Source organism: Aotus nancymaae, unplaced genomic scaffold (assembly GCF_030222135.1).
Source record: "Aotus nancymaae isolate 86718 unplaced genomic scaffold, 86718_ANA_hifiasm-v0.15.2.pri h1tg000032l_0, whole genome shotgun sequence".
NCBI lineage: Eukaryota > Metazoa > Chordata > Mammalia > Primates > Aotidae > Aotus > Aotus nancymaae.
This window is the reverse complement of record NW_026988445.1, coordinates 23,009,532-23,032,773: the sequence shown is the minus strand read 5'-3', so window position 1 is coordinate 23,032,773 and position 23,242 is coordinate 23,009,532. Positions and strand designations below refer to the sequence as shown.

The window sequence follows — 23,242 nt, the reverse complement described above, 5'->3', positions numbered from 1 at the left end:
TGCTCATCTAACCCTGAGAGTGTCAATTATATAAAGCATATGAAGGGTTGGGGTTGCAGGAGAAGGGAGGGGATGACAGGGGTAGCTGTCTCTCCCCGAGTTTCCCGGATTGGGAAAAATGTGTATCTACAGGGAATGTGATATGGGCCACAAAGGCACATGAAAGCAGCTCTGTATATTGTGAACGTAAATCACAGTTTTGTTCCTTCAAAATAGCATAAGGATACAGTTTTTTCAGCAATAATGAATACTTTACAAAAGGAATGAAGTGACTCCCAATAGCACTTTGAGAACACTGCATTCAGTTGTGTTACTCCCATGACCACGCCCATTCTCCAAAAGTTTAGGCACGTGCATGAATTCACAGATGCAAAAGTTCTGTGGACTCTTTCACGTCACTCACCTTCTTGCTTCTTTTTCATCATGTCAAACTCGCTCCTACTCCAGGGCCTCTGTGCCTGCTCTTCCCCCTGCCTGAGATTTTCTTCACCTGTCTCCCTCCCTCACTTCTCTTCTGCTCATTATGATCACCTCTTTTGCTGCATCCACAGGGAGACCTTCTTAGGTTACACTTATCTCATAAGACAACTGTGCACCGCGCAGGACTCAAATTTACTAAAAAGGAGATCTGACAGAAACAAATTGAGCCTGCCAAAACCGTAGTCTCAAACGTCCCTTCCAGCAGTGGGCAGCCTTGTGCAAGTCACGTGCTATCTATCGTCCACAGTGGGGCTGGAAGAGATCCATGTCACACACTGCAGGAATTGTCCTGGTTTAAATGCCTCCTGCTCCACAAGAACTAATAATTTTTGCAGTAAATCTACAGGCATTTTTTTTGAGGCGAAGTCTTGCTCTGTTGCCCAGGCTGGAATGCAGTGGCACGATTTTGGCTTACTGTAACCTCTGCCTCCCAGGTTCAAGCAATTCTCTGCCTCACCTTCTTGAATAGCTGGGATTACAGGTGCCTGCCACCATGCCCAGCTAATTTTTGCATTTTTAGTAGAGATGGGGTTTCACCATCTTGGCCAGGCTGGTCTTGAACTCCTGACCTTGAGATCCACCTGCCTCGGCCTCCCAAAGTTCTGGGATTACAGGTGTGAGCCACCACACCCGGCCATGCATTTTTATAGGCTCTCCACAACGAGCATGCTGATGAAAAGACTCATGGACCCAGAGAAGCCCAAAGCATAGAAGCTCTTTATAAATAAATCAACTTAGAGTTTATTTACAGTGCCTTCTGGTTCAGATACAACTTACTAATCTGGCATCATTTTTATCATAAGCAAGCTTGCTTAATAATATAATTGGCATGTTTACCCTTATCAGACTACCAGAGAAACAGATCTAGACAGTTGGACTGAAGCTCAGATTCTCATGAAGGGGGAGATTTTACTAGCCCGCAACATCTAAAATCACCATATGTTCTGTTACTCTAGAATTTTCAAACCTCGTGTCCAGTCCACAGCATACATCACTGTTTATCTACCAATGTGATTGTTACCTGACTCCCTAACCATCAGTGTCATTATAGCAGATAAGTTATCTGATATATTCCCTGTGGTACTCAGGGTCTAGAAGAATGTCTGGCACAAAGTAGACACTCAATAAATATGTGTTAAATGAATGACATCCAATATCTATGGTTTTGGACGAACACAAGAAACCCGGGTTAGTAATGGAGGCTTAACTGGCAAGTAGTATGCAGACATGCAGGTGGGCAGGCCGTCTATCAGTACGTCCAGAGTCATACCTTTCGGAGCTGGTCCCAAGAGCACTTGGGTTCAGATGAGTCATATTCGTAAGAGGTCTACGGTATCTGTCAGGGATTTTGTTATGGAGCAGTCAGTAGTGACCTAGTTTAGGATTTTAAAAAGTAACTCAAAAACAAGAGCAACAAACAGAGAACAACTTACGGTAGAAATCTAGCTAATGGGACAAGAGAATACCATGTCGGAGTGGGCTCACCACCAGCACAGTTTCACCATGCTGCCATGTGACCTCTACAAGAGGCCTCAGCACAAGAGTTGATCAAATTACCACGCTTTCCACCAGCAGCATTTCCCAAAGGTTCTGGGAGATATTAATAGACAGTACTCAGGAGAAGGTTTTTGCTTGGCAAATCTCTGGCTAAACACCTTTTTAATTAAGAGACTTCTCTGGGAATTCACTTTGTCAATCCCAAAGAGAGAACACAAAGCATAGCATTTTCCAAACTTGTTTAGATCTCCGTCCTTCACCGAGCATCTCCCTCTGTGAAGTGCTTTTGTACTTTGGAGAAATTTACATAAATTTGTTTCATACTATTTGGCAGAGAATCATCTATTACATATAGTATGACCTAAACTGCCCAAATGAGTAAAGAACTAAGCTGAAAGCAAAATTAATATATCTCATGTGATTTGAGGTATAGAATTTAACTATAATATATAAGATTTTTAACTTAAAACATTATTTTTAAATATATATATCTAAAAATATAGTTAACTATATATATACATATGTGTATATAGTTAACTATAAATATATGTATATAGTTAACAATTTAAAAACAACTGTCCCTATTCAATAACTAAGAGTTCTCTTTATCCAGTTCTTATCCTCTGCCCAGGAATGACCTCCTTTATGTATTCTAATCTTAAGAACCAAATATTCACGAATCAATAGTACTTACACAACTACAATAATTTCAAACAATTAACAGCTAGCTTAATACCTACCTCTGATAATAGGCAATCTAAGAAAACAGCAATTCTATGTTTAATCAGTTACCCAATGGAACATTCTTTGCCTCAAATGAACCAAAAACAAAAAGAGAAGGAAAACACATTTGGAAATCAATCTGCCAGCCCACTTTGTAACGTAGACTTGCCCCAGAGGTTTGATGAGCATTTCGGTATCTAAAGGCTGCTCTGTCCTATATGTCCACAGTCTCTAAGGCGGCTGTCCCCTCCCTTGTCCCAAACAAACACCCTGAGGGAGAAAACTGGCCTTTTACTTTAACTCTTTCTGAAACATGGGGAACTGCAAATCTTTCTAAAGCAGAATGATGTGCTACCATGCAGAAAGTAGCATGCAAAGAAGTCTAAATCATCCCAAAATAAAACTCTCCTATTATTGTTGGATGCCCCCATCCAACAGCCAAATCAGGCCAAACATCGTTTTTTCAAAAGCAAAGAGAAATAACCACTCATCACTTTTGCCTGTTGTACTGAGGTAACATCAAGTCAAGAAATCTCACATTTTTATCCAAATATGTAAACAAGGGTTGTGTCCAACATTAACATTCATCTCTGTGAAATACTGACATGTTCACACTTCCTATAGTTCTTCACACTTCATGACAAGCAATTTATTATACATGAAAGAATTTTAAATGTGCACTTCTAGAATAATCATCAGTTTTTTACAATGAATGACCAAGGAAACATCTTAATTCTAGCTCTCATCTGAATATGAGGTTGGTGCAACAGTAACTGCGTTTTTTGTCATTACTTTGGCAAAAACCTTGATTACTTTTGCACCAATCCAATACATTTCACTGCCTGGCTTCTGGCTACAGAACCTTACATATCCAACATAATGTATGAATACTACTCCTTCCTTATCTTTTACCCTTGGGAAAAAAGGAAGTAAGGATCGGGCAAGGAGAGAGGGCTGCTTCAAAGCCTGATATGTACTGCAGCTTTTGGTAGTCAGCTAACATTTTAAGCATAGTATGAATCATAAAATATTTTGAATCCTATCTGTCTCTAAGATTTTAGATGTTCTTTCATCGATTGATTTAAAGAAAGCAGAGAACAAAGTTGAAGTCATTCTAAAATCCAAGCTGCTTTGCTTCCCTGTTCCTATATTGATGTTTCATTCCCAAATTTGTAACCATAAAGCCTTCCATGTCCAAAAGCAACATCTTTAATGACTAAGAGAACACAATTATACATACATAGGGATATGCGTTGGCTGTGTCCTCAACCAAATCTCATCTTGAACTATAATTCCCATAATCCCCATGTGTCATGGGACGGACCTAGTATAACGGGGTTGAATTGTGGAGGCAATGGCCCCCATGCTGCTATTCTCATGATAGCACGTAAGTTCTCATGAAATCTGATGGTTTTATAGGGGGTTTCCACCTTGGCTCAGCTCTCATTCTTCTCCTTTCTGCCACCCTGTGAAGAAATGTTTGCTTCCCCTTCCACCATAATTGTAAGTTTCCTGAGGCCTCCCTAGCCCTGCAGAACTGTGAGTCAATTAAACCTCTTTTCTTTATAAATTACCCAGTATCAGGTAGTTCTTTACAAGCAGCATGAGAACAGACTAATACACATGGCAACCCATAGGAGAAACATGAAACACGTGGAATTTGTTTGCTGCCAAATCAATGAGGAGCACTGCATTTTCCCTGAGAAATCCTCCATAGTTCAGTTGTTGCCTGGTTACTCTGTTCTTAGTGTAAGCTGTCCCTTTTCCGATTTGGTAATTCCTCACAACCAAATTACCAGGTTATTACATCCAAACCTACCCATATTTAGTAGTGTATCATGTTAAAGTAGATGGGAATTACTGAGAAACACTTTCGCTGGTAGGTTGGCACCTTTCCAAGGCTTTGGTAGTCAGCTAGACACAGTATGCAAAGAGAATAAGTGAGTCTTGGGTGCACCTGTGACTTGGAAAAATGCCCCCATGTTCTGTCCGATGTGTTTCAGCTAGGATTCTTTGTGACCCCTGCCAGGTGCTCAGACCATTGTAATGTTCATATTCTATGTGTTCTTTGTAAATACCATTTGGTGGCAGATTAAGTGAAACCAGTTTGAAGTACCTTGAGCAACAAAGGTTTTATTATGAGAAAAGAGGGATATTCCACAGAACCACAAAGAATGGATTCTGCTGAGCCTCAGGAAGGTGCAAGAATCAGAAATAGCAAAACTTTCCAGAGGATTTTTTTTTAATCAATGTTTCTCTGTCTTTTGCTTCCAGTCCCCAGGGTAGGATATGGCCATGCTATGTCTTTAAAGAAACTGGCATGCTGACTGTCAGTCTGAATTCCAAATTTCTGAGAAAGAATCTGGCTAGGTGCGATGGCTTATGCCTGTAATCCCAGCACTTTGGGAGGCCAAGACAGGCAGATTACCTGAGGTCAGGAGTTTGAGACCAGCCTGACCAATATGAAGAAACCCCGTCTCTACTAAAAATCCAAAAAAATTAGCTGGACATGATGGTGCATGCCTGTAATCCCAGCTACTTGGGAGGCTGAGGCAGGAGAATCACTTGAACCTGGGAGGTGGAGGTTGCGGTGAGCCGAGATGAAGCCATTGCACTCCAGCCTGGGCAACAAGAGTGAAACTCTGTCTCAAAAGAGAGAGAAAATGAGAGAAAGAGAGAGAGAGAGAGAGAAGAAAAGAAAAGGAAAGAAAGAAAGAGAAAAAGAAAGGGAAAGGAAAGAAATAATCATCTAAGTGGATTCTTGGTCATATGTCCACCCTGGGCCCATTAACTGAATTTAGGGAAATCAAGTCAGGAGAAACAGAAACAGCTACCAAAGCTGCCCTGACAAATAAAAGGATGAGCTGCTTTATGAGTTTCTTGCAATGTGTAGGTGTACAAGCATGGACAAGACGACCACTGGTGGACTGGTCTCCTGCAATGCTTACATTGTCTGGTTCTACAATTATACTAGACATTTCCATAAGAATATGTTGCCATCATCTAAAATCCAACATATCTAGACCAAATGGCATTGTTATACAATTTTCTGCCTTTCCCATTAATGAGACCAACATCTCTGAGTCAACCTACTTAAGTTCTTGTTAAGTCTCTTGTTCATCAATAAAAATTCTTCCTGCTGTTACTAACGGCATACTGCTTTAGCCACATCTCCCTATATAAGATCTAGATAAAAACCCTTAGAATGAATCCTTTTGCCACCTACTTCTAGTTTAAATAGACAACCATTAGGAGATGTTTTGCAGCCCTCACTGACTTTGGTCTTGTTAAAGGATTCCTTTTGATTTGGGGCTAGAAAAAGTAAAAATGCTTGAGGATCACTTGAGGCCAGGAGTGTGAGACCAGCTTTGGTGACATAGCAAGACCCCCATCTCTATTTTCTTTCAAAAAGAATCTGTAGTATTAGTCTATATTGTCATAAGATGCCAAAAATGTTTGAGAGTCACAGTAGCAGAGGAATTATCTGAATGGGGAGGGGAAAGAGAAGAACACTGTAATGTGAAAAATAGACCTAATACATACAGACCTTAGGAAAATCATCTCTTACCCTGAGCATAAGCACTCCCAAGTACCTCCTCCCAGGATGCCTCTGAGCAGCCTAAGCTTAATCATGCTTTCTAAGTTACATGAGCGCAACTAGGAATCTGCTTTCTCTCCCATGCTTTGAGATGCCAAGGAGGCCATGTTAACAAAATAGAAGTTGTGGTTGGAACAACCTGTCACTTCACCAACTAACACAATGAATAATTTTTGTATTTACCATTACTTCATCTTCTGTCACTTATCATTTTTTTAGTTGGGGTCAAGTCTGGTTTCTTAACATAGAAAAACTCTAAGTAATGGGGCCCCAAAAAGATAAACATTTATTTTTCTTTCCCTTAAAAAAAATCCCGATTGGGCATCTAGAGCTGGAAGTGATCAGGAGCTGTGTCCTCCCTTCCTTTCTGAACCACTATCCTCACACATTTGCCATCTTTGTGGCACTTTGTGGTCCAGGAGAGCAGGCAGACCTCCAGCTATCATATAGCCCTTCCAAGCCAGGAGGAAGGCAAGGAAAAGAGGGAGCCCATCCTTTTCTGGAAGCCCATACGTATTTCTTATATCTCCCCGGACAGAACTCAGCCATGTGCCACATCCAATTGCAAAGAGTGTAAAAACCACGATGCTTTAGAGGTAGCTGGAACTGTGCCCAGCGGAAAATTAGGTTTCCGTTCCTGTGAAGGAAGGGGATGATGGATGGAGGGGTACACAATTAGCTATCACCACCATACCAACCTTTCCCAGAACATTTTCTCTTCTCATCTGGACTTATGCCATGGACTGATAACTGTGCCCCCTCTGCTGCCACTTCTAATCTATCATGCACACAAGTTAATTATCCTAAACCACTCTTCCATTTCCAGAGGAAAGATCAGATCAGGCAGTTCAGACCCACACTTTCTCATCTCCTAAATTCACTTCTTTCCCGAGAAGTAATCTCCAAAAACTACCCTCTGCAAAACCTTCTGAAGGCTTATTTCTCCAAGGACCTTAACCTCCCAGCCACAAGACGCATCTCCAGGCTTTTTGCCTCATGTCAACCCAGGGCTCCAGCTGTGTCCACTCAACATCCTCTGGATGCAATGAGGCCTTTCCTAACTCTGAAATCTTTCGTTCTTTACCACCCACCTGCAATTCTCCTTTCCTCTCTCTCTCTCTCTCCACCCCCTCAATCTCTCCTCTCTCATGCACATACTCTCCTTTTTCATTGTTTGCATCCCACAGAAACCAAATAAAGTCCCATCTTCTCATTAATGCACAGCCTAGAATTCATTTCCCCAGATAGATGTATTGTACCTGAATTGTAGCCCTTATTGTCTCTGATTTTTATTGAATGCTTATTATTATCGAACTCAGTCTTACCGCTTGTCTAACACGGTCACCTGTCATGTTGGGCTTGTTGTTTAGCCTTTCTTTTCCTCAGAGTTATTAGGAAATTTAAATGATGTACTGAAATCTACCAGGATGCATTTCACATTCCCACATTCCTTCAGAATGTTTCTCCTGCACCCGTCCAGGGCAGGGACCCCATCTTGCTCACGTGCACCAGCTCCCAGGGCAATGCCTGCCTCATATAGTAAATATCCAATGAACAAATCTGGCCTGAGACTGACTTTGTATAACCTTTCACTTTCTTGAAGAGGTTATTCTATTCTCCCACCAATGGTGTGAGCCATGAAAAGCTGGTGTTACCCTTTACTGATAATAGGGAGTGGCCAAACTTTTACTGTTTAACTTGTAACCCAACCATATTTCAGTATCTCTCATGCCAAACCAGAAAGTAAAGTTTCACATGGAGCACATTGTTTTCACAGGTAGAAAATCATCAAAGTGCATTCCTGTACCTTGCATTGCATGCATATCTCCATTGTAATGCTTTGTCTAGAAATTACTCTTGGGACTAGAAGAGCAGATATCATAGCTAATCGTATGGCAGAGAGATTTTAACAGTGATGCTTTTGGAAATGTCAAAGCATAAACCAAGACAAAGGGAACTAGAGGGAAGGTTCATTTGGATGAATCTAACAGTTAAACGTTCATTTGGAATGGAGTCTATCTTTCATGGATAATGATGCTTTCCTGATTTGTGCTTATGCAGCCACTTAGAGGGCATAAGATTGACCAGGCAATTCAAATCCATACTCACCTCACTCAGCTCCTGGAAAGCAATATCTACAATGGATCCCTTGGCACTTTCGATATGAGTACAGATTATGTGTCTTCATCACATTTCTTTGGGAGAAATCACATTCTTTTAGCTTAAATTACCTGACTAAAAACAATTGAACTTGGCTTGTCTTTTCCTGGGTGAGTGGAAAGAAGCTTCTCAAGTGTTCTGGAGATCCATACCTGGTTTTCAAAAAGCCCAGTGTTTGTTAGCTGTCTTTTTTTTTTTAATTGACTTACACTGCAGGACTCAAAACATTTTCTGAAATCAACCACAATATAAAACTAATCTTCTAAATATTGGCTCCTTCGTGATCTCCTTTAAAAAAAAACACATGCTGAAGCATTTGGATGAACTGGTTTTAGCAATGTTAATAGAGGAAGTCAAAATTACAGACCCAACTGACTTTTCTATCAGCTAGAGCAGGAATATAAAAACACAATACTACTCATGTGTTGGGAATAAATGCTATCATTAATAATAAGCTAATAGTTATGTAATATTTCCAAGGGGCCAGATATAAGTAATACCATATGCCCATTTACAAGGTAAGACACTAAAATATTTTAAGTGACTTCCTTGAAATTATGCAGCTCATATGTGGCACAGCTGGGATGGCACCTGGCTGTCTGGCCTCAGACTGTGTCCTTAACCACGTTCCTGTCCTATAATGAAGAAAGTGATTTTCCAGTTTCAGCAAAGAACACAATCCATTCTGAGGAATCAAGTATCATCTTCAGATACAATGGAACTCAGAAACACACCTAGCCCGCCATTCCATTTTACCTATAAGGAAACAAAAGAAATAAAGAAAAGCTATAGGAAAAACTGTAATGGGAATTTGGAAGATAAGTAATGATGCTTTCCCTGTTTTCCCAAACCCATGTGAACAGTGTAACAGCAATGTTATATAATGCTTTATAAATCGGCAATCTCTAGAAACCAATACTGCTGCTCCCACCAGTATATTAAGTCTGGAAACTGGAACCAGCCCACAGACAAGCTAATCAGGCTGTAATCCAGTTCTTGGGATTAGTAAGAGTTTTCAGAAAGTTGTTAGCTATATTTTTCACTGGGTGTTCTTTAACAATGTTGATGTTTCTTTGTTTTATAAAGAACAACAAAGAAGTCATCTGAGGCAATATTATTTTTTTGTAAACCTAAAGGGGAAAACATTGAAATAAAATACACACTATTTTTCTTTTCTTTTTTTTGGAGACAGAGTCTTGCTGTCACCCAGGCTAGAGTGCAGTGATGAGATCTCAGCTCACTGCAACCTCTGCCTCCTGGGTTCAAGCAATCCTTCTGCCTCAGCCTCCCAAGAAGCTGGGACTACAGGCACATGCCACCACTCCTGGCTAATTTTTTGTATTTTAGTAGAGATGGACTTTTACCATGTTGCCCAGATTGGTTTTAAATTCCTGAGCTCAGGCAATCCACCCACCTAGGCCTCCCAGAGTGCTAGGATTATAGGCACGAGCCATCACACCCAGCCGACACATACGTATAGTTTAAAAAAAAAAAAAATTATATGTGTATTAGATGTTTGTGAAGATATCTACACCAACATGAAATTAGATATAATTATAACCACATAATGACAAAGTATAAATCTGAGTAATGGATATTAAGAATAAAATTTGAAAGTAGAGTTTTCACTGAATTTTCACATTTAAAGTATACTTGGTGATCACACTCCCAAGTGTAGTTACTCTATTTCTCTTCTCTTTGGTCTTTTAAAAAACAAAGGCTTAACATTAAGCTAGCTGTTTTTATTAATATTAAATTCAGCCATCAAGTGTTGATCTTAACCTAAGGCTAGACACCAATGATATTATCTTCCAAAGGTGCCATCTGTGGCAAGTGCCACACAGATTAAAATATATATATATATACACAATTCTCAGTTCGATGAGCCTTTGGAGATGGCTGATAAAAGAAACTGTTCTAACAGCTTGAATCTCTAGATGATTTGGGAAACGTCACAGAAAATAACAGAGAACTTTGGAATGGTGTAACAAATGAATGATCTCTGTCCTATTAGAGCTCATATTTTTATCAATTTCAAAGGATCTGCTGAGAGTACTCCCAGTGCACTACTCATTCTAAATAATAGATCCCGTCAATTCACATCTTATTAGGCGAAATTAAAGCTTCTGGAAAAGTTGAAAGTATTTCTATTTGAAAAGTCTTTAGTTTCTAATTTTATAAGGAAGACTTGAAGAGGCCTCTCTCAGATATATATCATTCTGTAATTTAAAACACAGAACGTTAACATCTGAATAGCTGATGTGGGCAGCAGAACTTTCTGGGTCAGAGCCCTGAAATCAGATTTGGTTAAAATTTTGGCTTTACCACATTAGTGGCTTTGACACTCATTTCCTCTGAATTCAGTTTTGTTATCTGTTCGATAGGTACTTCACAGAGTTGTCCTAAGTTTGAAATGGGATGTGTAGACGGATTATTTATTACAGCATCAGATATATGGTGAAGATCTCAATTATGTCAAACTTTATTTATTCAGTATATTGAAATTCTTTACTCTCTCTCTCCCAATAGAATAAAGGTGGCTTACTCAGTAAGAACAGGGACATTTATTTTGTTCACTGCTATGCCTAAAGCAATACCTGGTCTACTATAGATTCTAAATAAACATTTGTTGATTGACTGACTGGTACTTTATGATGATTTAAAGTGGAAAATCCTCTTCCTCTATGTCTTTTATTATAAAAATAACAGGATCACCACTACTGATTCTATGGACATTAAAATAATAATTAAGAAATATTATAAACAACTCTATACCTGCAAGTTTGATGATTTAAATAAAATAGATCAATTTCTTGAAAAATACAATCTACCAAGATTAACACAAACAAAAATAATGTGAATCCACCTATAGTGGTTAAATAAATTGAATCAATAATGATGTTTTAAACATCCTCTTTTTTTATGGCAGCACTTTTATTTTTCCTTACACAATGATTTGTTGCTGGTGCCTAATATTCTCACATAATAGTAGGAAACAAAAATTTGTTCTCATCTCTTTAAAGAATTGAGAATTGCTAGGTGCGATGGCTCACGTTTGTAATCCTAGGACTTTGGGAGGCTGAGGCAGGTGGATCACAAGGTCAGGAGTTCAAGACCAGCCTGGCCAAAATGGTGATACCTCATCTCTATTAAAAATACAAAAATTAGCTGGGTGTGGCAGCAGGCACCTGTAATCCCAGCTACTTGGGAGTCTGAGGCAGGAGAATCACTTGAACCTGGGAGGTAGAGTTTCCAGTGAGCCAAGATTGCACCACTGCACCCCAGCCTGGGCGACAGAGCAAGACTCCATCTCAAAAAAAAAAAAAGAATTGAGTATTGTGTACAAAAAAACCTTACATAAATTAAAGGGATCAATACATTTACAGGTGTAAATGCAAACTGCTTCCAACTCAAGGCAAGTAACAGCCCATGGTGTTCTGGCAGAAAAACATCAGCTAAGAAAGGAAACTGGATCCTATGGCTTGGATTTTCTAACCCTGACAGACTGGCAGGACAGAAACCACTGGTTCAGGAGCCCTTGACAGCCTCTAGAGAATCCCAGGGCACTCAGCCCTGACACACTAATACCCTGCCCAGATTGGAGGCTGCTGGTCACACAGACCCACCAAGCCACATGCACGTTCTTAACTCAGCCACGAAGTGACCAACCCACACATGCTAAGAGTTGAAATCAAAGATATGTACAAATATCAAAAGGAACAGTTAACTTGAACCCAAGGTCAAAATCAGTAACACATTCTACAATCCAGTGCTGATATCAGATACAAGCTTCAAGGACAATTTATTTTCAAAGGCTTATTCCTATTTTTGTGAGGCTAGCATGAAGTATATGCATTTGCCAGGGGCAAATTTATACTTCTGAATTAACCCATGCAGCAAATGCTACGCATCTGCTCACAGTCCATTTAGAAGCATTTGCGGTGGTTGATGGAGGCGCCTGACTTGTAGTACTCCTACTCGCTAATCCACATCTGCTGGAAGGTGGACAGTGAGGCCAGGATGGAGCCTCTGATCCACACAGAGTACTCACGCTCTTGGGGGTGTGATGATCTTGATCTTCATGGCACTGGGTGTCAGGGCCGTGACCTCCTTCTGCATACTGTTCTAGTTGTTTTGCCTATTTGGTACATCATAATATTTGAGGTCATCTTGTGGTAGAATTATATCCATGTTATAAGATTTGGTACTGAATTTTAGCATTTTTTTTCCAGACAGGATCTCACTCTGTGGCCCAAGGCTGGAGTGCAGTGGTGCAATCACAGCTTGTTGCAGCCTCAGCCTCCTGGTCTCAAGCAATCTTCCCATCTCAACCCCCCAAGTAGCTGGAACTACAGGCACAGACCACCACGTCTGGCTAATTAAAAAAAAAAAAAATTGTAGAGACGGGTCTCACTACATTGTCCAGGCTGGTCTTGAACTCCTGGCTCAAGTAATCCTCCTGCCTTGGCGTCCCAAAGTGCTAGGATTACAGGTGCGAGCCACTGTGCTCAGCTTATCTTAGCATCTGAAATAATAGGCTTATGGTTGTGTTATCTTTCCTTTAACCAGCATAAAGGTCTCCTTCATTGAGGTTGAATTCTTGGATAGGAAAGCAGCTTTGGGACACACATTGAAGGAGATCTCTGTACTCTGACCCAAACTGCCCTGCTGCCCCTCCCGCCTAGTCCAGTTGGAGCTCTTTTACTAGTTAAACATTATTTGCTGTTCCTCCAATAGGCAGAATACTCTCCATTCTGAGCAATTCTCTCTACAGATTATTTTTTTCCTATCCTTTCTCCCTCCCTCTCTCTCTCTCTTTCCTTTTTTTCTCTCTTCTTCCACTAATCAAGATCTTACCATTCCTGACTTAAAAAAGAAAAAAAAAAATCTAACTAGTTTCCTTATTCCCCTCATTAAAATGCATTAGCATTTTCTCTGTGCTCCAACTGAATAAAAATGGTAGATCTAACATTGTGAGAGTTTACCATGTGACAAACCAGGATTCTAAACACTACGGAGATCACCCCACTTAATCCTCCCAATACCTCACAAATGAAGATTTTTTTATTAATCCCAATTTCACAAAGGAAAACAAGATGCAGAAATGTTAGAAAACACATGTTATCAGAGGTAGAGCTGGGATTTAAACCCAGGCAGACCAACCTCAGAACCATCCTTGGACTCCTAACCTGATCCCACTCACCAGAATCTTACTTGTATGAAGGTACCTAGTTTCTGGGCCTCCTCTTCTCATTTGGTTGTGAATCCTTGAGCAGGAAGCAGCATCTTATACTTCCTTATAATTTTCCAGGCCCTGGCACATTGCCTGGGGCATCATTGTACTTAATTCATATTTGTGGAACTAAATTATAATAGTGTGCCTATGGGAAACTACAACCAACTTTAGGATAATGCTTCATGATATTTGTCCAGAAATAGCTTGTGGCCAAAAGCTTAGACTAAAATGAATGTGATATTCATCCACTCCTTATTAGCTGGAATGAGCTTCCACATTATCCACGCTTGCTCTTCATAATTCACTTGGAAAGAGGCTATAATTCCTGTCAAATTATTAGAAGGATAATCACTCTAACGTTAGAATCATAATTATCAGAAACAACAGATAGTACTGTGTTTTATACATACATAATTGCATGTACATAACAAACCTATGAAGTATGTACTGTTATCTCCATGTTAAAGAGGAAGAAACTGAGACTCACAGAGGGTAACTCACTTTCCAGTCACAGAGTTGGTAGAGGATCCAACACCAGTTGTCTGACTGCAGAACTCAGTCACTTTAATGGCCTCCCACACCGTCTGCCATTGGAACACGATCCGGTGCCCTATATTAGGACAGAGGTGAGCAGCTCCCAAACAACACCTCTCTCTTTTTCCCCACAATATCCTCAAGGTCTGTGAAGAGGTCCCAGAGAGCCCCTCAGTCCCAGCCATCAGCTTTTTGTGGAAACAACCATGATTTATTTGTAAACACACACTAACATTTTAGTTTCTTTTAGTTTAGTTTATTTTTCTTTTCTATTGCTAGTCTGGACATTTCCAAAACATTGCTGGTAGTGTACTGATCAGATCAATTCCATTTCAGAGAACTGACTCACAGTTGCTTTTCTTTGCTATTGCTCACCCAGCATGCAGTCTCCCTGCTCATCTCAAGTGGGTTAATGGACTTGGAAGTCTGCATTTTAGGCTGAAGTGCCTGCTTTAAATGGCAGAAGCCGTGTGTTGTGTTGTGCTGTGTTATACCGGTTGTGCTGTGCTGTGCTGTCTTATCTCATCTCATCTGATGTTAGTGACATACTAAAACGCAGATTTCATTGTGGTGTAAAATGTCGGTTATTTCAAAGCAGCCATTGAAATTCCCTTTCTGACACTGTCAGAATTGGAAGCTGTTGATGTCAGTAAATGTAAATGTCTTAGTGCTGTTTCTGGGCATACAAAATACCTTATATCTTTTATCTTTCTTTTTTTAATATCACATTTCTTCTTTGTTGACACACTCAAATAGCTTGGACTTATCCCAAATTAATAAGAAAATTGGAATGTGCCAATACTTCCCAAAAAATTTTATTAATAAGGAGCCAGGCAACCTCTCAGTGATTCTCACTTTCTGAGGTCTTCTCATCAAGACTCGAAACAACAGATTTCATTAATATGAAAAGAAAGGAGTTTTGCAAAGGAAAATATCTCTGAGATGTTTGTAAAAAATAGAGAGAGCTCTTAAAGGGGAGATATTTAGATGAATTAAATTCTTAAATCCTCTGACCTTTCCACTAATTTAATAATTACCCTGGTATTTTTGCTTCTTAATTAAATGGAAAAAAATTCTGTCTTGTCCAATCAATATTAACTAACGTTTACATAAATTTGAAAATCCTGTTTAGGCAATTAATAACAAGAATGATTCTTAACTAAGGAGTATTTAGAAAAAATGAGCCCACGAGGGTAACTTATCCTTTGTTGCCAGTTTCTCTGTTTCATTTAAGATTTTGCACATGGGCAGTGTGCACATTTTTGGCCAGTTTCCATTTCTTTTTACAGGATCCAGCTGATGGAGGACTGTCTGTTCATTAAGATTCAAAGTCCTTAAGAAGGGCTTTCTCAAGCCTCTGAGAGTATGTCTGCCTTAGAATCCACATTGCTGATAAGGAAACAAGAGTAACAAGTGGTTCTGATTTATATCCTGTGCCTTTGCATTTTCAGTGCTCTATCTTTCTATTCCTAATATTTTACAGAATGCTCTTTGCCTAAAAGCCAGTGAAACAAATAAACAGACAAATGTGGAATCAAACAGAAGCCTAGTAGTGAGAAACAGCTGCTACTCCGTTTATTTTTAGACCTGTGATTCGGGGTAAGAGTTGCGCCTACAGGGTTGTATCAAAGCAAGATGGTGAAGTAGGTGCTTCGGTTCATCTCACTTAAGGCCCGCAGTTAGGACCTCAGTGCCCCCTGGCTCCTACCATTAAGGTCTGGAACCACTTTCCTCCATGCCTACCTCTACTAACACCCACTGGGCCCCGGGGGCCAACTGATAGAACCCTATAAAGGCTAACAGAGCAAAGTATTTGGGCTAAGATTTTAACAGGTTTACATTCACATTTGGAAGTCTTTAGCTCTGGAACCCAAAGAAATCAATAATGTAAGACATCAAAGATGGAATTCTTCTCCAACTAATTAATAATAAAAATTAAAATGTCCCTATTTTTTTCAAAGCCTTTTGAAACTGTTCTCACAGGGTTAACAAGAATTCTGGACGGAAATATAGTTATAATTAAGCATTAGCCAGGCTGCACTTTGACCCACTTCCTTGTAACCATAAGTCACATAACACTAGATACTGGCCATTTGTACCCCCATGGTGCCTATACTTTTGATTTCTGATGTTAAAACTATAAGGATTTTATTTAAGAACTGCTTAAGCAGATTCGGAATTCCAGCAGAACAGCTGATGCCAATCAGTTTAAAGACCCCCCAAAGAGGACTCGAATCAGGATGAAAATACAGTGTCTTCATCCTGCACTCTTGGACCAATCAATGATCTATCTCCACACCTCAGGCAACTCCAAAACCCTTAAAAACCCTATCTCTAAACAGCTCAGAAAGATAGATTTGAGGATTCCTCCCATTTCTTCATTCAGTGGCCCTACAATTAAACTTCTTTCTCTGCTGCAACCATTACTTGCCATATACCTTGGGCAACAAACCTATTACATCTACAACATAAAATAATTGAGGTATTCAGTAGTAATAATACTAGCTGCAGTCCCATTTTTGCAGAGGAAGATACCAAGGCTTTTTCAGGAAAGGCCTTTTCTCAAGGTGCCATGAGATTCATACATTTTCAATTCTGGCCCAACTCAATGACATCAGATTGGTTCCACCCTACCACCACCACCAAGGTCATGCTGTATATGCAGTGACCCTTGGATATCACTCTATCTGTGGCAGGCTATACTGTCTAAAATACTCATAGCTTTCAAAGGCTTGGCAGTCTTGTAGAGCCAGCTCATATGAGACTAGGTCCCCTGATCTGGAATTGCTGGGTCTTCCTCCTTCCATATACCGTGTTCAGACCCCATCCAGGGTATAAGCCAGCAGGAAGAGCATTGCCTCTGCTACTTAACTGACATTACTCAAATCCCCTACTCTGTATATTTTTCAGTGAATTTCACAAAAGATGGATTTTAAAGTTTTAAAATAATTTGTTCTAATCTTCTTGTATGTAATTCGTAACATTTTTAATCACAGTATAAAAAGTATTATATCAAATAAGATAATTATTTACTGTTTCTCCAAACCAGTGGTGAAAATGGCAGAGCAAGGGGCAAAGACCTGTGGTTTCTCTGCTTCTGGCCAATCTTTACCCATTGTTCTGCACAGCCCTGTAAAGGAAATTATTTGTAACTTCTTTCAACAAATCCACATAAAATAGCTGAAAGACACAGAGGACATAATATTTGATATACAGGGAGGTTTGGAGACAGCATCATGAAAGCTATATCTAGGAACCCCTTTATTCATGCTTTTCCCCTTCCCAAATTTCCTCAAAGTTTCCTGTAACTGACAAATCAAAGTTGTAGGTTCACATCAAGGTACGAATGCTAACCTTAGAACTCTGAAATTAAGACGGATCCAATGAAAGGAATGGCATCATCCCAAGTTAACAGCATCCCAGGAGAAGCAATAGCAAAACCTCTCTGGAGGAGAACATCCCCAATTTAAGCCCTCATGATCCCCACAGATGAGGATCCACTAAATAAGAATTCAAAATCAAGGATCGTCACATCCACAAGGAAACAAATATGATAATGAAAACCGAGTGATAATAAATTTAGAACCCCCAGAACTACAGTTCACAAAATTATTGATTACAGAATAGATAATGACAATTTTCTGCGTAGAGACAAAAAGAATAAAATAATTAAAATAAAATGGGAAAAAATGAACAAGCAACAATAGGCTATCTATAATGATGACAGATGTTTTAAAAATTGAATGAAACTAATATAAATAAAACAATAATCTTTGAAGTTAAAAACTCAGTTAAAAGTATGTTATCCATAGCCAAAGAAAGAATTGGGAATTAGTGAATGGGAAGATAGATCTGAAATAATTACTTAAATTGAAGATCAGAGAGGCAGGAGATACAAAATATGAAAGAGATTAAAATATATTTTTTTAAAAAAATGAGATAACTCTTATATAATAAAGAACCTGGCTGGTCTTTGTCTCCAGTTCCTGGGAAAATGTCTCTAAATATTGGGAATTCCTGAGTGATAGGGGGGTATCTTTGTTATTTATGATAAGCCCTGGTAGTTTATACAAGATGATTCATACTGGGTCTCTAGATAGTTTATGCCATACCAGAAAGACCAATCATGGCTTTGAGCCGTGTAATATGTACTCAACATCCACGAAGAGGAGGAGGGATGAAGATGGAGTTCAATCACATGGCCAAGGATTCAATTAATCGTTCCTATATTATGAAACTCCAAAAAAAATCCGGATACTGAAGTTCAGTTGAACTTCCCTTGCTAATAGTACTCTATGCTTATTCTTTACAATCATGTGCTAGGAAAATGATGCATTCTGATGGGGAAAGGACACAGAATTTTCATATTTGGGGTCCTTATTTTATGTCTCTTCTTTTGGCTAGCTGATTGGTATCCTTTTTTGCTATAATAAAACTGTAATTTATAGTATAGTATACAAGTGATAAAATACAGCACTTTCCTGAGTTCCATAGTTATTCTACTGAATTATTAAACCGGAAGCAGGAGTAGAACCTCCAAATTTGTATCCAGTTGGTCAGAAGTTCAAGAGGCTTCAAGACTGCTGAGCGTGTAGCTGATGTCTAAAGTGAGGGTAGTTCTGTGGAGGACTGTGTTCTTAATCCACGAAGTTTGGCCTAATTTCAGATAGTTTGTTCCAGAAGCCATTACAATAATATAGATTCAGTCATAGCCAAAGAAGGAAAAACCTGAGTATTGGCCTGATTCATTTATGTTGTAGACAGAACGCTCTAAGAAGATACAGAGGGTGTGTGAGTGAGGCTGTTACATGCTATGGATAGTTACGGAGGCATAAAATCAACCTATGTTAGCCCAGGTGGAAAGACTGTAACAGATATTCAGTAAGTTAATTGAATTCAGAAATTCAGCTCTAAGGTCAGTCAGGCCTCTGGAAAGCCTGCAATATCAATGAGGGGTTCACAAATTACTTTTTGTTTTAAAAATATCCTTAGAAATAATCCATCTAAGGTCTTCAGCCTCTGTGTGGGCTTTGGCTTTCTCCCTCTCTGCGCCACTGTGTCCTGCTCCTCCTCTCTGTCTTACAGCCATTGCTTCTACATGGCTTCTCCTGAATCAGGCGTGGCTTCTGCCTTTTCCTGTTTCTGCTTCAGTGTGCCTTTGTGGAGGGTCTGCATTCAAATTCCAAATATGACAAGGCATGATGCACTGGTCACCATACGTGGGGGGCATTGCTATTGGGAACAGTCCCCACAGCAGCACTTCTCACAGCCTGTCAGTCTCCCTTAAGTCCCATCTATAAGATGCTGGCTGCCCTTGTGCCCAGAACTGACCCTCTATCCAATCCATTATCCCAAACACTGCTGGTTCACATGGCGTTCACAGGTATACCAAGAAACTCTTTTGGCTACTCCGCACAGAACTCAGCTAGAGGTAGAACGAGTGGCACACACAGTTTGAATTCCTCTCAGTGACAGATGAATGTAACTCTTGTCTGTTCTTATAAATCATCTATTAGTTATTCTAGTTTCTTAAAGGTAAAATATATGTTCATCTTTTGCCTTCTTAACCCCTGGTGTCATGACTGAGATTTAGGAGATTTAGTATATCCTCAGTAATTGCTCAATATACTCAATATATCTTAATGACCATTTGCAGCTAAACTCTTATATTCTGACTTGGTCCTGCATTTGAAAATATATTACAGTGTAATTTATTTTTGCATTGTTCTAATGCCATTGTCCTATTTGATGTAGTCCGAAGTGCAAAGATGCATACTTACTCCTCCCCAGTAAAAAGAGTTTCAGTGGCATGATTAACACAAGTTCATCTGTACATATTGCTGACAGCTTCTAATAAAAGCCTCTTTTTAGAAACATGTCAAGAAGTTGGAGAAAATTTTGACTCTCAGGACTCAGCAAACTAAAAATCTTTCTAAAATTTTATTTTATTGGGAAAAAAGTAATTCTGTGTTGGCATAAGTTTGGACAAGATTAACAAAAGATTGTTCAACCCCCAATTTAACTTCAGGGTGTTTGCATTAAGAGGAAATAATAACTTTAAAGTTTAAAATATATAAATATTCTACATAAATGGCAAATTGTTAAATGGGAAGGAAAAAAAAAATTCTGATATAATTCCTGCTTCATTTAATTCAGGGTTCAAAAAACACTAAACTTTCTGAGATACATTATCCTTATTCAATGAACATCTCAACTTTAACTTTTCCTTCAAACACTAGTATTTATATTTAATTACTTTTACTTACCGTTTTAAAAGAAAGACATGGCTTTAAGAAAAAACTTAACACAAGTTATATTTTGTTCATTAACACCAATTATTCATATTCTTAACTTTGAATATGCCATTGTAAAATTAATTCCAATTCAGTGGTTTCAGAAAAGAGTTTTTGGTACTAACAATAACTGCTAATCATCTTTAAGCATAAAAATGAAATATTTGCAGGCATTTTAGATGATTATAATATTATATAATGGAAATAACTTTTCAAATCTAATTTTTGAGCTTTGTCATAAAATTAATTACACTTGAAGGGAATTCTAACTTTTTTGTATTAGACAAGTATATTGCTCATGAAAATATATAATTACAGTCCAGAAAAATGTTGGGAGCAATAAAATGCTGATGGTGCCCATGTCAGGAAGTTTTTGAAGGGAAGAATTTTACATTGCCACTATTCTCATCATCCAACCATCCAACAACGTTCACTGTGTGTTCAACTTACCCTTCAGCTGGGTGCTCATGTAAACACTAGTAGAATTCACTTAGGAATCAGTACTCCAATTTCCTTTACTCTCAGTAGATGAATGACCTCACCTGGTACATCACAAGAACAGGTAAATCGTTAGGAGATCTCAATTTTCCAACACCAAACCTATATACCTTTAGAGCTGAAATATGTCTGTTTCTTGCTGCTACTGTGGAGAAAGTGTTCTTTTCCTATCCCGGGTCAGTTCCTCAACTTATGTTGTGACCCATTTTCACGCACTTATGCAGAATTCTTACACTATCAAATAACTCTTCTTTACCTGTATTTATCTTCTCTCCCTTGTAACCAGTTACTGTTCTAGCTACCCTCCTTTAGTCAGAACTGTCAAAATAACTGTTCTTGACTTGCCATCTTCATTTTCTCACCTCCCAAAACTCAACACTCTTCAAGCTGACTTCCATCTCTTTCTCTACCAAAACAACCCTACAGAGGCTGTCAGTGACCCCCATGACAATAAATCTAATGGAAATTTTTGGGTCTTCATCTCTCTTAACCTTATTTTTCTATTTTCTTAAATTAAAATTGTATACATTTAAGATATACAAACAGAATGTCTTCATATACATATACATAGTGAGCTGATTATTCTAGTCAAATTAATGAATATATCCATCACCTCACATTGTTTTATAACTAGTTATAACTAGTTAAGATCTACTTAACCTAAGATCTACATTCTCAGCAAATCTCAAGTACACAATACAGTATTATTAACTGTAGTCTCCATGTTATACATTAGATCTCTAGAAATTTTTCATTCTACATTACTGAAACTTTGTACGCTTTGACCAACATCTACCCAGTTTCCTCACCACCAGGCCCTGTCCCTGATAATCTCCATTCTACTCAACTTAAACTCTGAAGAGACTGTCTACCTTCCTTCAACTCTGGGCACTGACAGCACCACACAGCACTGGTTTTGTCTGTTCACATCCCAGTTTCCCTGGCTAATGCATCCTTCTCTGTATAATCTTTTAAATAGGTAGCTCCTCAGAAATTAAACATATCCCCTCCCTTTATTTTCACTCTATTCTCTTGGTTTAGGCAAGCTCATGGCTTCAAACGCCAGCCAGCAGTCAATGAGTTCCAATATAAATAGGTAGCCCAGACCTTTTCTTTAGTTCCTGTACCAATACATCCAACTGCCTATACAACATGAAGCTCAGAGGGGACATAAAATTCAGGATGTCCCCAAACTTAAGATCTTACTCTCTAAACCCGGCCTTCCTCCAGTCATCCATAGCTCAGTAAATGGCATAAGACCATCAGGCTGTGCATTGCAGAAATCTACAAACCAAGCCTGATACCCCCTCATCTTCACCAGCCCATTTAACCCATCATCAGGTTCTGCCATTTACTTCTTACCTAACTCCCATGTCATTCATTCTCTGTCTCCACCACCAACATCCTAGAACAAATTACCTTCCTCTCTTACCGGACTACTGCTAAAGCTTTCTAACTGACCTCACTTATATCCAGTATTGGCCTTCAATCCATTCTTTACACCACAGTCAAAGCAAGCTTTTCAAAATGTAAATCTTGACAATGTAAATCTTGTTTATTTCAAAATGTATATCATATTTATTTTGTTCTCTACCTTAACACGTTGTAATGGAGTTCCATTGCTCTCATGATGAAGAGCAAATTATTTTACTCGGTCTAGAAGCCTCTGTGACTGGCCATGCCTGTCTTGTAGAACTCTCCTCTCCTTTCTCTCCACCCTGGAGACACCATCCTTGTGTTTATCTCTGCCAGGCTCATTTTACTCTGGTTTTCCCTCATTGCAGTTATCACAATACTTTCATATCTATTTCCTGAATATTTGATTATATCTCTACTAAAAAGACTGTTTCAAATATCAAAACTGAGAACAAGAATATTTTATTCACTATTTTATCCCAAAGCATCTTGTTCACACATAGTTGGTGTTCTACATTCACCTATCAGACGAATAACTGTATTACAGATATTAGATTTGTGACTCATTGGTTAAAACTATGAGAGTAGAGGAGTTAACCTAGAATAAGAAGAGAAGTGGGTTAAAGAAAGAACCCCAGAGAGAGCTGACATTCACAACTACCCAAGAAAGAAGGTGCAGGATAGGTATTCATTTCAACTGAATATGAAATTTCTCATAGATAAGCTTTTATCCTTTCCTTATTGAGGATAGACTCGCTTCACAGCCTAACATTAAATAAGTAACCACTTCACCTGTTTTCACTAACA

The 23,242-nt window shown here is 38.9% G+C and overlaps 1 protein-coding gene across 4 annotated transcripts in view; it reads left to right on the top strand.

Moving 5' to 3' along the window:
• ZP4 (zona pellucida glycoprotein 4) overlaps nt 1-23,242 on the top strand; it is a 58,276-nt gene that overhangs the window by 10,530 nt on the left and 24,504 nt on the right. The window contains exon 1 of one of the 4 annotated variants that reach the window (XM_064383635.1): nt 15,788-15,827. The exons of the other annotated variants lie outside the window; for them this stretch is intronic. The gene's annotated coding sequence lies outside the window, so the exon portion shown is untranslated. Of the gene's footprint in view, nt 1-15,787; nt 15,828-23,242 lie in introns of those variants that run through there. 4 annotated transcript variants of the gene reach the window in all.